Source organism: Anabrus simplex, chromosome 2, assembly GCF_040414725.1.
Source record: "Anabrus simplex isolate iqAnaSimp1 chromosome 2, ASM4041472v1, whole genome shotgun sequence".
In the NCBI taxonomy this organism is placed as follows: Eukaryota; Metazoa; Arthropoda; class Insecta; order Orthoptera; family Tettigoniidae; genus Anabrus; species Anabrus simplex.
In genome coordinates, this window is record NC_090266.1 from 303,641,858 (window position 1) to 303,658,189 (window position 16,332).

At 41.3% G+C, this 16,332-nt stretch overlaps 1 pseudogene; it reads left to right on the plus strand.

The window, feature by feature from the left end:
- The window catches only part of LOC136863518 (uncharacterized), a 32,917-nt pseudogene extending 16,913 nt beyond the window's left edge, over positions 1-16,004 (plus strand).
- Positions 16,005-16,332: the final 328 nt, after the last annotated feature.

Genomic DNA, 16,332 nt, shown 5'->3' on the forward strand with positions numbered 1-16,332 from the left:
GTCATCCATCACCATTATAAACAGTGAAGGTGATTACACACTCTCTTCTTTTAGCCCATTGTCAATTCTAAATCATTCAATTCCACCCACTGTTGTCATTACACAGCTGTAACAGTTATATATTGCTTTTATCATTGTTATTAGTTCCTTGCCAGTGCCCCTGCATGATAGGTTTTCCCAAACGTTTGTTCTGGGGATGCTGCCGTATGCCTTTTCTAAGTCTATAAATGTCATTACTATATCCTTTCCATATACCCAGCTCTTTTTCATACTCTGTATCAGAATGAAAATGGGTTCTAATGGTGACCTTCCAGTATACATCAAATTAAATAGCCCATTTGAAACGTTTCAGTTAAGTAATTGAGAAACATTATTGATCATGTTGCCATTGATGCTTTCTCCACCTGTACTTATAGACATCATACTGTATAGACTTTTAGGCTTATGCCATGTCAAGAAAGTTAGATGAAATTCTTCACGTTTCACAGAGAACTGTGCTCTGCGTCATCAGAAGAAAATCTCGACTGTCCACAAGAAAGGCTTCTAAAACAATGACTCTTTAAATTAGACGTTATAATAGAAGTAGAAATAGTACATTCATTCACCACCAGATGGCTCCCCAGATGAGGCACCATCACAACAGTGCACCAACATGAATTTGGTAACTGAGCAAGTTGGCCATGCGGTTAGGGGCGCACAGTTGTGAGCTTGCATTCTGAAGATAGTAGTTTGAACCCTACTGTCGGCAGTTCTGAAGATGGTTTTCCGTGGTTTCCCATTTTCACACCTAGCAAATGCTGGGGCTATACTTTAATTAAGACCATAGCCTCTGCCTTCCCACTCCTAGCCTTTTCCTGTCCCATTGTCACCATAAGACCTATTTGTGTCAGTGCGACGTAAAGCAGATTGTAAGAAATAAATAAAATTAATTTGGAAATGCCGAAACTTGGAGTTCTGCACTGTTGTACGTAGTACATATGTCTACTTGTTTGCAACACATTTCCATTGATTTGGTAATGGATATTGCCATCTCTAGCTGCAGATACTGCTGTAATTCGATCAGGCATGCTTAGGATGCAATCTGAAATGTACTCTTGTGGTATAAGCACCCATGGTGCCTGGAGTGCAGCCTGAATTTTAGCCCCTGTGTCAGGGGAATGACTCCTAGTATGTCTTGCAACCTTATCCCAGACATACTCTGTCGGCTTTAGGTCAGGACTACAAGCAGTCCACACCGCACGCTCAATTAAGATTTTATCCATGTACCCATGTACACAGACATCAACGTGTGGGCTAGCATTGCCATCATCAGTATAAAAGTTTTACAGACGATAGGTGCAAAAGGCACTACTTGATCCACTGAAACCTCCTCAATGAATTGGTGGGCTCTCAGACTCCCATTCTCGATGAACACAAGCCCTGTGCATGCATCAGCGGTAATTCCGGCCCAGACCATGACAAAGACTCCATTGAACAATGTCCTTGCAGGGTGAATGACATTCTCTGGGTCATTTCCAAACTCTCTCCCTTCCATCCATTGCCCTCAAATAGAATCTGGATTCATCCATAAACAGCACTGAGCTCCACTGTTCCACACAGTCCACTTTTGATGGTGTTGGTGAATTGCTTCCGGGAATCATTGTGCCCATATATAAGCAGAGGTCATGTGGCGGGCTCTTGGCCTGTAAATTTGCTTCATACAACCTCCTTCCTGTCCTTTTGCTGCAAACTATTTCTGGCTTCCAAAGCTGTTGTGTGTCAGTCACAAAGTACTTGTATAACCTGAAAGCAATCATTGGGCTCAGTGCTTCTCCTATGACAAAACACCAGGCCTCCTGGGATAGATAATGGGTGATATGAATAAACCGGAGACATATCTCTTGTCTCATAAATATTAAGACATGTCTCAAATGTGTATGAATAAAAAAGCGACGTCTCAGCAGTGACCTTTGCGTCTTGAGACACAGCTCGTTAGCGGATTCTCTTGGAGACATGTCTCCAAATGTATTTATGAATAAATTGGAGCTTAGTCTCTCTGAATGGAGACTGATCTCACAAATTCTTGAGACTGCCCAGTAGGTGACTCAAGGCAGTAGAATCAGGCTGAAAATGTGATGGCGGAGTTTATGATGGTTTTACAATGGGGAAGAAAAATTTATAAAGCACTAAGATCAAACGTGTTTATAAAGATCCCTACCGTTTCCAGAATGGAATGTTTAGCACAACATTTTCTGGAGCCAATACACGAGACGAGGTGGAGCTCTTACAAATGAGGAGAAAATGAATTTTTTTTTGCGTTACCTAGGTGACCCCGGGTTTCAAAGTGGTGTGGCTGAAGATATTGGTGTCGACCAGAGTACAGTTTCCTTGACGTTCTGGCAGGTAGTTGGAACAATTAGGTCACATGCAGCAGCCTGGATAAAATTTTGCATGACTATTCAAGCATTAGAAAATGCAAAGATTCAGTGGCGAGAGAGATATGCAGTTCCTAATGCCATAGAAGCAGTTGACTGCATCCATGTGCTAATCAATAAACCACACATACATATTAAGAGAAAGGGGCTTCCCAGTATAAATGTGCAAGCTACATGCAATGCCAGAGAAGAATTCACAAGTGTAGATGCCGCCTGGCCAGGATCTGTCCACGATGTAAGAATATGGAGGAATTTCACTGCATGTGCAATAATGACTGGCAATCGAGCAAATGCACTAATAATAATAATGGCGTATGGACTCCGGAGAGGCCTGGTGCAGGTCTTTTTCTAGTAGACGGCCTATTAGGTGACCTGCATGTCTGTGAAGATGAGAGTCCTACCTAGGATGATTGCTAATGTTGAATACGCCACACACACCCAGCCCTCGAGCCATTGGAATTAACCAATTAAGGTTAAAATCCCCGACGCGGCCGGGAATCGAACCCAGGACCCTCTGAACTGAAAGCCAGTACGCTGACCATTCAGCCAACGAGTCAGACAGCAAATGCACTTATTCTGGGTGATGAAGGATATGGGATAGCACCATGGCTAATGACACCTTTTCAGAATGCTAACAGTCTGGAACAGAGGGCATATAATACTTGCATTACAAAGGAACGTGTTATAATAACAACATAACAACAATCACTTCTGATCTGCATTTAGGGCAGTCGCCCAGGTGGCAGATTCCCTATCTGTTGTTTTCCTACGCTTTTCTTAAATGATCGCAAAGAAATTGGAAAATTATTGAACATTTCCTTTGGTAAGTTATTCCAATCCCTAACTCCCCTTCCTATAAATGAATATTTGCCCCAATTTGTCCTGTTGAATTCCAACTTCATCTTCCTACTTTTAAAGACACCACTCAAACTTATTCGTCTACCGATGTCCTCCCACGCCATCTCTCCACTGACAGCTCGGAACATACCACTTAATTGAACAGCTCGTCTCCTTTCTACTACATGTACGTAACACGACCTAATACGTTGAAAGTCTGTTTCGATTACAATGCGGTCGTGAAAATTCAATATTCATTGACATGACCCACAACGGGCGACTTAAACGCACTCTACAGTGTGCTAGCAGCAGTGCCAGACCTGTAGCTCAGATCCTTTTAAACAGAACAAAGATAGCCTAGGCCACCATAGCTTAATTGGTAGAGCAACCGACGCGAAATCGGGAGGTTGTGGGTTCGGATCCCACTGGTGTCCGGCTGGCCATTTTTGTTCTGTACTTAACATCTCTTCAACACGTACTACATGGACGTAACACGACCTAATACGTTGAAAGTCTGTTTCGATAACACTGTTTTAGTTCGCCTTCTTGTAAGTACATGGGTGTGTGTACCATCATTGCCTATGACATATACGAGGCCGGGACATAGCTACTAATTTGTCGCTGAAAAAGCGGCCTGACCGTGTTCACGGTTTGGCCACTAGATGTCAGGTTTCCGTTCTGTTCTTGGCAGACTTTAACATTGTGATATGTGGAGTAATTGTGATGCTGTGTTGATTTTGTGCAATTTATTGTGAATATTGTTTCTGTCGGTGAGTGTCTGTGAGGTTGAGAAGAAGGTGCACTGTTGTGTACCTCTCTGTATTTTGGATGACACTAAAAAGGCATGAAAATTGATGTTCCATAGTTTCCCTTCCGAGTGCGGTTTAAGGGAGAAATGGAAGCAAACGATTTCTAGGCAAGGTGATATAGTAGGATCTCTTTAGGTACCTAGCAGTTCTCATAAAACATCAATCCAACTTCCTTCTGTTTTCATTGTGTATCCTGTTCACAAACAGGAAAATGTCAAACGCAGGAAGCGTCCAGCTCCCAAAAATGATGTATTGCCATCAATTTTTTTTTTTGCTAGTGGCTTTACGTCGCACCGACACAGGTCTTATGGCGACGATGGGATAGGAAAAGCCTAGGAGTGGGGAGGAAGCGGTCGTGGCCTTAATTAAGGTACAGCCCCAGCATTTGCCTGGTGTGAAAATGGGAAACCACGGAAAACCATCTTTAGGACTGCCAACAGTGGGATTTAAACCCACTATCTCCCGGATGCAAGCTCACATCCCCGCGCCCCTAACCGCACGGCCAACTCGCCCGGTCCTTCAAAATTTAGTAAAAGTTCCAATTCAGATAACGATGAACATATATCTTCATACATCAGGCACAAACGAAAAAGGAGTACAAGTCTCGTTTCTATATCAAAGGAAGTCTATGAGTATTTCTGTTTTTAAAAAAATGGATAAGAAAATTAAATACCAGATTACAGAAAAGCAATCTGCTGTAAATTGAGAAGTAGGATACGAGTAATGAAATCGGAAAAACTAAAATTGGTCATTTAGGAGCTTAATTCCTGTTAGAACGAATTTAATTTTCTTCTTCTTTCTTCATCCGTTTACCCTCCAGGGTCGGTTTTTCCGTCGGACTCAGCGAGAGATCCCACCTCTACCACCTCAAGGGTAGGGTCCTGGATCACCAGACTTCGAGTCAGGGGATACAGCTGGGGAGGATGACCAGTACCTCGCCCAGGCAGCCTCACCTGCTATGCTGAACAGGGGCCTTGTGGAGGGATGGGAAGATTGGAAATGACAGGCAGGGAAGAGGGAAGGAAGCGGCCGTGGCCTTTAGTTAGGAACTATCCCGGCATGCCTGGAGGAGAATTGGGAAACCACGGAAAAAACACTTCCAGGATGGCTAAACTGGGAATCAAACCCACCTCTACTCAGTTGACCTCCCGAGGCTGAGTGGACCCGTACCAGCCCTCGTACCACTTTTCAAATTTCGTGGCAGGGCCGGGAATCGGACCCGTACCTCCGGGAGTGACAGCTAATCACACTAACCACTACACCACAGAGGCGAACACAAATTTTATTTTTACGGGAAGAAAAAAGAAAATACGGTGAAACGCCGCTAAATATTTGCGTAACGGGCATAACATCGGTCACCAAACAGCGGCTTCAATACGAATGTCAAAATATCAGATGTGCCGAGGAAAAGATTGGATCGCTGATAATTGGTGAAAGGGCCATTAACCCAAAGTTATTTATGACTGCAATCTCGATCCCCTTATCGGATACTCTGAGGCACAATTAAAGGAATTGGTAATAAGTGACAAACTCGCTATCAGATTTCTCTGCTTCTTTCGTGAATTACTTACACTGACTGACAGAGCAAATGCAACACCAAGGAGGAGTGGTTCGAAAGGGATGAAAGTTGGGGAAAAAACAGAGACGGCACGGACGAATAATTGATGTTTATTTCAAACCGATATGCAGGTTACACAATGCGCACGGCATCGACTCAGTAGGATGTAGGACCACCGCGAGCGGCGATGCACGCAGAAACACGTCGAGGTACAGAGTCAATAAGAGTGCGGATGGTGTCCTGAGGGATGGTTCTCCATTCTCTGTCAACCATTTGCCACAGTTGGTCGTCCGTACGAGGCTGGGACAGAGTTTGCAAACGGCGTCCAATGAGATCCCACACGTGTTCGATTGGTGAGAGATCCGGAGAGTACGCTGGCCACGGAAGCATGCGAGCAGTGAGTGGGCGGGCATTATCCTGCTGAAACAGAGCATTGGGCAGCCCCTGAAGGTACGGGAGTGCCACCGGCCGCAGCACATGCTGCACGTAGCGGTGGGCATTGAACGTGCCTTGAATACGCACTAGAGGTGACGTGGAACCATACGCAATAGCGCCCCAAACCATGATGCCGCGTTGTCTAGTGGTAGGGCGCTCCACAGTTACTGCCGGATTTGACCTTTCTCCACGCCGACGCCACACTCGTCTGCGGTGACTATCACTGACAGAACAGAAGCGTGACTCATCGGAGAACACGACGTTCCGCCATTCCCTCATCCAAGTCGCTCTAGCCCGGCACCATGCCAGGCGTGCACGTCTATGCTGTGGAGTCAATGGTAGTCTTCTGAGCGGACGCCGGGAGTGCAGGCCTCCTTCAACCAATCGACGGGAAATTGTTCTGGTCGATATTGGAACAGCCAGGGTGTCTTGCACATGCTGAAGAATGGCGGTTGACGTGGCGTGCGGGGCTGCCACCGCTTGGCGGCGGATGCGCCGATCCTCGCGTGCTGACGTCACTCGGGCTGCGCCTGGACCCCTCGCACGTGCCACATGTCCCTGCGCCAACCATCTTCGCCACAGGCGCTGCACCGTGGACACATCCCTATGGGTATCGGCTGCGATTTGACGAAGCGACCAACCTGCCCTTCTCAGCCCGATCACCATACCCCTCGTAAAGTCGTCTGTCTGCTGGAAATGCCTCCGTTGACGGCGGCCTGGCATTCTTAGCTATACACGTGTCCTGTGGCACACGACAACACGTTCTACAATGACTGTCGGCTGAGAAATCACGGTACGAAGTGGGCCATTCGCCAACGCCGTGTCCCATTTATCGTTCGCTACGTGCGCAGCACAGCGGCGCATTTCACATCATGAGCATACCTCAGTGACGTCAGTCTACCCTGCAATTGGCATAAAGTTCTGACCACTCCTTCTTGGTGTTGCATTTGCTCTGTCAGTCAGTGCATTTCGTTTAAGCATATTGTAAGAAATACGTTGTAGAAAATAAGTCAAACAATTGAAGACCTGAGTGCAAAAACTAGCTAATAACCTAAAGTTAAATTCTGCGAAAAATGAGAAAAACATTTAAAACTATATAAATCCTATGATTCATTAAAGGTTTCAGTTTAATGTGAAAGTATATATGAATATATACTACTGTTTCAATTTTTAACCCTCTACTCCATTTATAAATAACCAAAAAACGAGAAAATGTGTGATGGAATTATCCATTTCTTGCACTCAAATGTTTTAAGGAATGTAAAAACGGGAATAGAAATTGGAAAATGAATGCCATTGCATGTTTTAATGTTTTAATTATGAAATATTGAGTTTTGAAAGGCCAGTGCATTACATACAGAATAAGTATTAAGTAAAATATGGTTGAAAACAGTTTTTAGAACTCGTGGTATGATGCCTCACTTTCAGAGCCATATTCTTCATCCTCGCGTTCACATCTGAGATCGGAATACCATTTCATGTGTACAGGAGGAATATACTTCTGTGCCAATTTCATCACATCTCTGTACTTTTAGTTATTCAAAGGCAGTGGAGTTTGGTACAACTTGGCGGGATGTAATTTTGGAGTACGTTTCGTCTTGAACAGACAAAATTTTGTATGAACAAAAGTGTTTTGACCAGCAGAAACAGACAGCTCTCTCCCTTCATAAACAAATTTTTGTACCTTCTTTCTTAATGATTCAGTACCATTCTTTATTATTTTCTTAAAATATGACACCAAGTGATGTTTAAAATTAAATACCATGTCCTGGTGTACTTTCACCACAGCAAATTTTTGGGAAGTATATAAAACAATATCGTACCATTCCTCAGGGACAAACACATACTCTTTCTTGCGTTTTAGCTTCTCAATCTGTGCGAAGGTACGATCACAGGGCATGAACGAATGTCCACGTTCTGGAAAATGGTGATATATTTTGACAAATCTGCCCAAAGCCGCTAGTGTACTTCAGTACTGAACCATCAAAATATTCTTGTTTTGCCCTGCACAGTTGTCAGTAAAAATGTGCAGAGTTTTAATTTCATGCGGAATGTAGTTCTCTACATAGTGGTTATACACCTATTTATTCATCCTCATCTTCACTCTCAGTTTTATTGTTTCTTGCAGCAAGCTTCTTCTTCCTTCTACAACAAAAATATATTGCATTGTTGTGTGTTCAATGCTCCTACAAAGTATATGTCTAAAACTAATATTTATTTAAAGCTTACCTTTGAATATTATGTGAGGTTATCAAGCCCATGAGATATGCATCCTGAGCATTATTATCACTCATTTCGTTGATCCTAAGAATTTGTTCTTTCATATCTTTGGAGAACTTGGCTGTATATTTTCTCTTATAAGAACAATCTGGAGCAACTCTCTTTGCAGGCACAAGTCTCCCTGTTGATGATATATATTCTTCTCCATTCAAAATATTTCGTTTCCTGGCATTCCTTTGCCAGTTATCTTCTTTACTTGTCCTTTTCTTACTCTTTACTGGAGAAGTATCAGTAGAACTTGGTAGCGGCATCTAAAAATGACAATCATTTATAAAAGCATAAAGTGTGGGCTTCAAACTTCCACATTCATTTGAATATAATATTTTGGTCTAAAATATTGTTGTATAATACAATGTAACATTAAACTGAATATTCTGTAATATACATTCTATACATTTATCACTAAAATAGAGCTCTTAATGGAACCTACCTCTGAATTAAAGCTTGCATTTGCAGCACTCAATAACTCACTGCATTCAGCCACCTTCCTTACTCTTCTTCAGCACGAGGGCAACTGAGAGCAAGAACTGGATAATTCCGGTTATTATCCAAGTCTTGCACTCAGAAAGGAACCAGTTGAAATTTAAAGGCCATCAAGCGGGAAAAATATGCACTTTCTGAAATTAACTTCTATAGTAACTGATAGAGGGCAGTGAAATGAAATGTCGTATGGCTTTTAGTGCCGGGATATCCCAGGACGGGTTCGGCTCGCCAGGTGCAGATCTTTCTATTTGACTCCCGTAGGCAACCTGCGCGATAGAGGGCAGTTATGGCTACAAATAGAAGTCAAAAGCTAATTTTCGCTAAATGTGGTCATTATCTAGTTCTTGCACTCATGTCTTCAATTGCTCTTGGTCTATCTTTGATCTCATATCTGTTTGCTGCCTTCTGAAATTACTAGTTTTAATGAATTTTTATAGTTTTTCATATATGAACGTGTCTCTTTGAGCGGGCGAGCTAGTAAAGAGAACTCTAGCGGCGCTTCTCGGAAGTATCTCGAGGACAAGTTTAGTGTGCTGTATTTCCCCAGGGGGGGCTCATTCCTGACTCCCGCGCTTTGTTTACAGCGTAGCATCGCCTCATGCTGACGTCACGTGGAGGTCTCCTGTCAGCAGCTGTTGCGGTAAACGATAAGGAATTCGCTTTCAGTATAGGTCTGTTTTGCGGTATGGTACGCAGTCTTGTAACATTTTCCGTATTCTGTTAATTGTTGTGTTAAAGATCAGTAAGGTTTCTAAATATAAAGTTAATTGTGCTATGGCACAATGTACTAATTGGGGATCGAAAACAACTGGTGTCTTGTCCCAGATTTTCAAAACGTGAGGAGATCAGGCGAGTGTTGGTGTTGCGCTGTAAGCGAAGTGAGATATTTAATCCTGACAATGCCAGGGTATGTTCCATACATTTTCGTCAAGAGGATTATGAACGAGATTTGAGAAATGAACTACTGGGATTACCGCAGAAAAGAATCTTGCGGGCAGATGCTGTTCCGTCTCTGTCCATTGCAAATTGGCATGGCGATAAAGCTTCGTGTTCAACCACTAGCACCGTTCCCAGCCAAACAGCAGAGCAGGTAGGCCTATCTGTCTACTACTTTCCATACAATATTTAATAATTAATAAATACAATATTTAATAAATCGTAATAAATTTGACCAGCTACGTGGAAGTATGAATAAACCGATTCTGTCGTACTATGGTATTGTATGCTGGCTAGGGTAGCTGACTTTCATTTAGAAGACTTAGGTTCGATTCCTGGTACTGGAACAATTTTTCGAATCTTTTTACTTTGTTCTGTTGTTTGCCCCCAAAACGTTTTATGTGATAACACCGAGTTACGACAGTATATTAACTTACAACTCTTCATATACTTCGAACGTTAAGTAGTTAGGCTTATTTTATTTAACGAACGTAGTTTCGATTTTATATATGTTTAAAACGTGATCACTCATAAAGGTTTATCTTCATTTTACAGATTTCTAGTGATAGAGATTTGCGTCATGAAGTTAGGAGCGTGAAGAAGCGGACGCGGTCAACATTAGAGACTTTGTCACCAAAGAAAAGGAAAGTTGACCAGGCGACTAGCACTGAATTGCTTCAAAATGAGGAGATCTTAAAACTCCGTAAGCGGGTGGAGATTTTGGAAAAGGAAAACGCGATTTAAGACGAATGAAGGCTGCTCTAAAGAAGCTCAAGGGACCCAGGTATCTAGTCTCAAAAAGACGACAACAACCGTCTCCGCCGAAAGTAAAGAAGAGTGCACACAGAGAGGAAGTAGTTAAGATTCTGTCCAAATGTTTTACGCCAGGGCAGATTTGAGAGGCAATAAACGAGTGAAATGGTCCTCGGAGGACATAGCAAATGCTTTGTCATGAGATCGCTTTCCAGAAAAGCATATGATTATTTGAGGAACCGGAACATTCCTTTACCATGTCGGTCAACCTTACAAAAATGGATTCGGCGCTTTAAATGGAGGCCCGGAATTTTAACAGAGGTGCTATATCTGTTGAAAGCCAGCGCAGTAAATTACAAGGAGTCTGAAAGATCGCGGTTTTGACATTTGATGAAATGAATATAGACGGACGCATTTCATACGATTCATCTCATGACCGCATACTAGGGCCTCGCAGCAACGTCCAGGTAGCGATGGCTCTTTGCTGCATGGAAGCAGCCCATTTTTTTATTTCGACGTGACAATGGCGTCAGAGTTGTTAAAAAACATAATTTGTAAACTTGAGGCTTGTGACATTCATATTGTCGCAGTAACTTGTGACATGGGGGGTAAAAATGCCAAAGTGTGGAAGGAATTAAACGTACACAAGGACAAGAGCTTTTTGCCAATCCAGTGGACGATAAAAGGAAGGTGTGAGTGTTCTGTGATGTACCCCACCTCTTGAAATTATTGAGAAACCACTTTTTAGATGAAGGTTTGACGTTATCTGATGGTTCAGAATTTCAGAAGAAGACAATAGGACACCTATTACAAACTCAAACAGGGGATCTATCAACTACACATCATATTAATGAGGCTCATCTGAGTGTAACAGGCAGATACCGTCAAAATGTGAGAATGGCTGCGCAGTTATTTTCCAGGCGCACAGCTCTGGCAGTGCGGTATACTTTAAACAAGGACGCTGAAATCAACTTCATCGAGCTAGTCAATGACACCTTCGACGTGTTGAACTCCAGAGCGCCTAAAGGTGAAAAGACTCCCCATTGGAGTGGATACGGATTAAACTTAAGGCGTCAGGAAAATACTCTGAAGCTCTTTCTGGAGGTGATTACACAAGTGAGATTTGGTAAACGGAAAACTTTACTTCCGTTTCAGAAGGGGTTCATAATATCTATAAATTCTCTCTTAGGGCTTTTTGAAGACATGAAACATGCAAATATGTCTCATATTTTAACTGCCAGATTAAACCAAGACTTCTTGGAGAATTTTTTTTTCACGTGTTCATGGCCTAGGAGTTCTTTTTATTGCAATCCGTCCCCTTTTGAAGTTCGTAACAGAATTCGACTTCTATTACTCACAGGGAGTAATGAAATCCCCCTCTCCTGTAGTTGGTCAGAGGAAGCTGAAAATAATTCATCGCCGAGTGATACGTGTATTTTTCATCCTGATGCTGATAATGAGGAAGATTTCTTGAGCTTCGTAAGCAATGAACTATGTATAGATGTTTTCCAGGGGCCGTTAACAACTGTACCCGTAGATGAACATGAAGAAACGTTGGAGTTGTTAAGGATGGAATACTTGAGCCAGGACTTCGAAACTGAAGACGTAAACCAGGATGCAATTAAATACCTTGCAGGCTACTTGGCATTCAAATGTCGCTCTGTTGATGACAGCTTGGGTGATAAAGGTGAAATGTTTGCCTTGCCACAGGAAGTGGTTATCAATCATTTCAAAAGGAGGCCTTACTCGTCCAACCGAAGTTATGCTGTTTGAGGTACTGTTTGACAGTCTTCACGGGATTTATATTTCTAAATGTGAAAGAGTAGTGCAGACTTTGATTTCTATAATTAAATCAAAATTTCCAGAACTTGACGAGAATATTATATCACTGTACGTCAGAACTAGGACTTTTATTTATAATACGTCACCTCAACAAAAAACATCATATAGATGCTATGAAGAAGTATTCAGCCAAGAAGAGTCGACTGTGGGCAGCTTCAGCTTCTTCAACAACTTCCTAAGTCATCAAAACGTGAGTTTTAAATACAATTACACCAATAACTATTCCAGTGTTTCTATGTATGTATTGTTCTTACAGCCGGCTTTTAAGATGTAATTACTCACAGTTTCTTCTATTTTTCTATGAACAGTATTATATCACTCATTGCAGGAGGTATGTAAAGTACCACTTTATTATAATAATGCCAACCTTTTGATTATTTATAAGAAATTGAACTTATTTTACCTAATTATCTAGGTTTATGCTGCATGCAGGCAATACAGGCGCGCGCTTCTAGCCCTCCCGGCTACGTCACGCGCGATCAACCAATGAGAGCGCGGTGAGCGGGAATGGCCTACCTAATATACTCTATAGAGGCGACAAACCATCGATAGTAATCACCATCGATATTTTTCGATATTATGAGCTCTACTATCGATAGTAATCGATAGTTTTACAGAAGTGGAACGAATCATATCATTATGCCCGAAAATAGAACATTTATCGAACACAATTCACAAAAATCAGTAGAAAGCACAACTATTTCATGCTATGTAATTTCTGAGATTCAAATCGGAATCACTCATAAACCTCTTCAGTGGCACGTCCGAGACATTCTCGGGCTGCACGCGCTTGCCCATAACGTGACCGCCCGAGAAATACTTGTTCAGCTGCAGTGTTCATTTTGCGATCGCCCGACATCTTTGGAAAAATGTTTTACAGCATTCTCAACAGACGACAGGAGAATTTTCAGTTGCTTTCATGAAGTCTTTGACCTACAATGTGCCTTATCTTCTCTCGTCTACATACAGTCTCTGACAACATATAAATCTCATTGTTTGTCCCGTATTGGCATCAACTGAACTAAGGTTAGGTTGAATGGAGAAGCCCACCTTCCAAAATGCTAAATAGTCTTTCGGCTGGCACAGAAGTCACAGGTACGCAGAGATATTTAAATGCACACCTATGAATCGAAACAAACCCCTCACCATTTAACTGCAAACAGCTGTACAATTTCTGTTAGCGTAAACAATAAGTCAATGAGGGAAAAAATGCTATCGTTGATTATCGATAATGGGCAACTGACTATCGATGTAATGACGATAGTGGTCACTATCAATAACTACCGATAGCACTATCGGAAAACTGTCGATAGCACTATCGATAACTATAGATAGCACTATCGATAGTTTTCCGCCTCTAATACTCTATCAACATGGGCGCCCGCAAGGGCGGGGCAAGGGGGGGCACTTGCCCCCCCCTGGAATTCTAAAGATGTTGATGTTCAATTGTTTAATATCATACCAGATTATTTAATAAACTGAAATTACTGACAGTCATCTAGCATATGTTATAACTGGAAGTTTCTGTAAACAATTTAATGTTGCTGACGTTATATTGGTTTTTATATTCAAGAAAATTGTTAATGTGCCTCCCCCTGGAAAAGATCCTGCGGGCGCCCATGTCTATCAAGACCAACTAGAATATCTTAGACCTTAACCGACCTATCGAAACTGTCCATAATGGCAGCAGCTGGAGTGTTGGCATGCGTTTGTTTTGATTTGTGTAAGCCGTGTTGTTACCAAATATTTACGGAAATTTGAATATTATTAATCTACATTACATTTATTTATAGTCTTAAGAAGGTTACAGATAATCTTTCAGTGCCGTAAGAAGATATTTGTTCTCAAAGAGCTTATTTATTCCAACATTATCGGTGGTGATAAGGTTAATGTTGATTCTCGTGTTCTTCTCTGAAAGTTTTTTTCTTCATTTTTAGTTACCGGTACCTATGCAATATATTTATATTTTAATGTGCTGTGTGCCTGGATGAGTAAGAGCTTCAGTGTTCCCATTTCCAAAAGATCTAGTATTAAGACAAAATTGGGTTAAGAGCATTCATAAGGAAAACTTCGAACCGAATCATAGGACTAATAATGTTGTGTGGATTAATCATTTTATCATTTTTGAAATCAAATGTATTGTCAGGGAAGACATTATATACCCATAGAAGTGGTGATCTAATTCGAGTGCAGAGCAAACTTCCGAAGTTTAAACTAATGATGTCTATCCTAGCATTTGCCTTATCAGCCAACGTACCTTACTACAATGAACATTAAATCAGACCCAGAAATCATGACTAAAATTTAGGATTTAGAGACTAAATTATTCTTAAACGGTGGTGCAAGAATGATGTAATTAATTTCCAACGTTATACAATGAACATGCGTAAACTAAACCTAACCCCATTTCCCGTGGAATGAACATGAGGATTATGTTATATATAATACAATTATACCATCAATTCTGGTGAGTTTTAAGCTGACGAGTGCTTTAGATGATCAAGTGTATCATACATATATCGCTTGTACCTACTCAACAACACAGGTGGATTTTCGAGGGTTGAAATATTGTTGGAGAAATTTGTTTGCGTGTTTTGCATAATGGGCTGTGGTTAATGGTGGTGTTACATAGTATTTCATGTAAGGTTAATAATGTTCTTTGTTGACATCTATTTATCGTATTTGCTGACCGGAGATTCATATGTGAAATAATTTTATACTCTGTGTCTGTTTCAACCTGACGTTGATACAATAATTCTCCCTTCGTTATTTTCCCCTCTGAAATTTCATTTAGACATACAATACGCTATAACGCTACTTTTGGTCTTTAATTATTCATATTTTGAGTTAGAGAGTTGCATTTCATAACGTTCGACTTGTGATATTTTCTTTAGGTGACTCAAAATAAGCATGCATAACCTTTCCCTCAACCACTCATATCGCATACCGATGTCCGCCATGTTTATTCAGGATTACGGTCTGATGTAATTGTAGTTGGTCTTGACTCTATCTACCTTGGTATTTCCCGGCCTTGTGTATTTCGTAGGCAACGGTACCATAAGTGACTGTTACTGTGAGAAAATTCATATCTTCTGCGATTTGAAGGTAAGGTTGCAATACACGTTTTATTTTTTTACATATTTATCTAAAAATATCTGTATGAAATAACACACAAGAATCTATTAAGGCTGAATAAGTTTTCGCGCCTTCATGCATAACCTCATACTGTTCAAAACAACCTGTAACAACAGTGAGAAGATCATATCGCCAACTGTGATTTCGTAGAGAACGAAATTTCCCAAGAGTGAAGTTGGGTTAACTTGGGACAGAAGCATACTATCTAAACTGCGCATTATCTAAGCTCCACATTACGTGTCAGATTGTTTAATTTTGTTTCTTCTTCATTCAGCTTCAAATATGGTGAGTGATTATAAACGAGTGTGTGGCGCACGTGCATATGAGGACTATTCTGCAAACCAGCTAGAAAAAGCAGTTGACGCTGTGAAGAAAGGGACATCTCTCCGTAAAGCAGCTGAAGAATTTGGGGTATCAAAGTCTACCTTGAATACGAAACTTAATGGGAAAAGTTGGGAGGCCATACGTACTTTCAGTGGAAGACCAAGAAGAGCTGGTGCAATGTTTCATCTTGGCCGGTGACTGGGTATTTCCACTAACAGTGTATGATATTCGACTTATTGTCAAATCATACCTTGATAGGTTGGATAAAAGTGAGAAAAGGTTTAAAGACAATTTATCTGGTGTGGATTTTGTGCGGTCTTCCCTAGGAAGATATAAAAAGGAACTCTCAAACAAAATGTGCCAAAATATAAAGAGGAGTCGAGCCAGTGTAGATGATATTATTAATCAGTACCGTACTTTGATGAATTGAGTGTGACGTTAGATGGTGTACCGCCCAAACAAATAATCAAGTATGATGAAACTAACATGACAGACGACCCTGGAAAACACAGAATTGTTGTTAGAA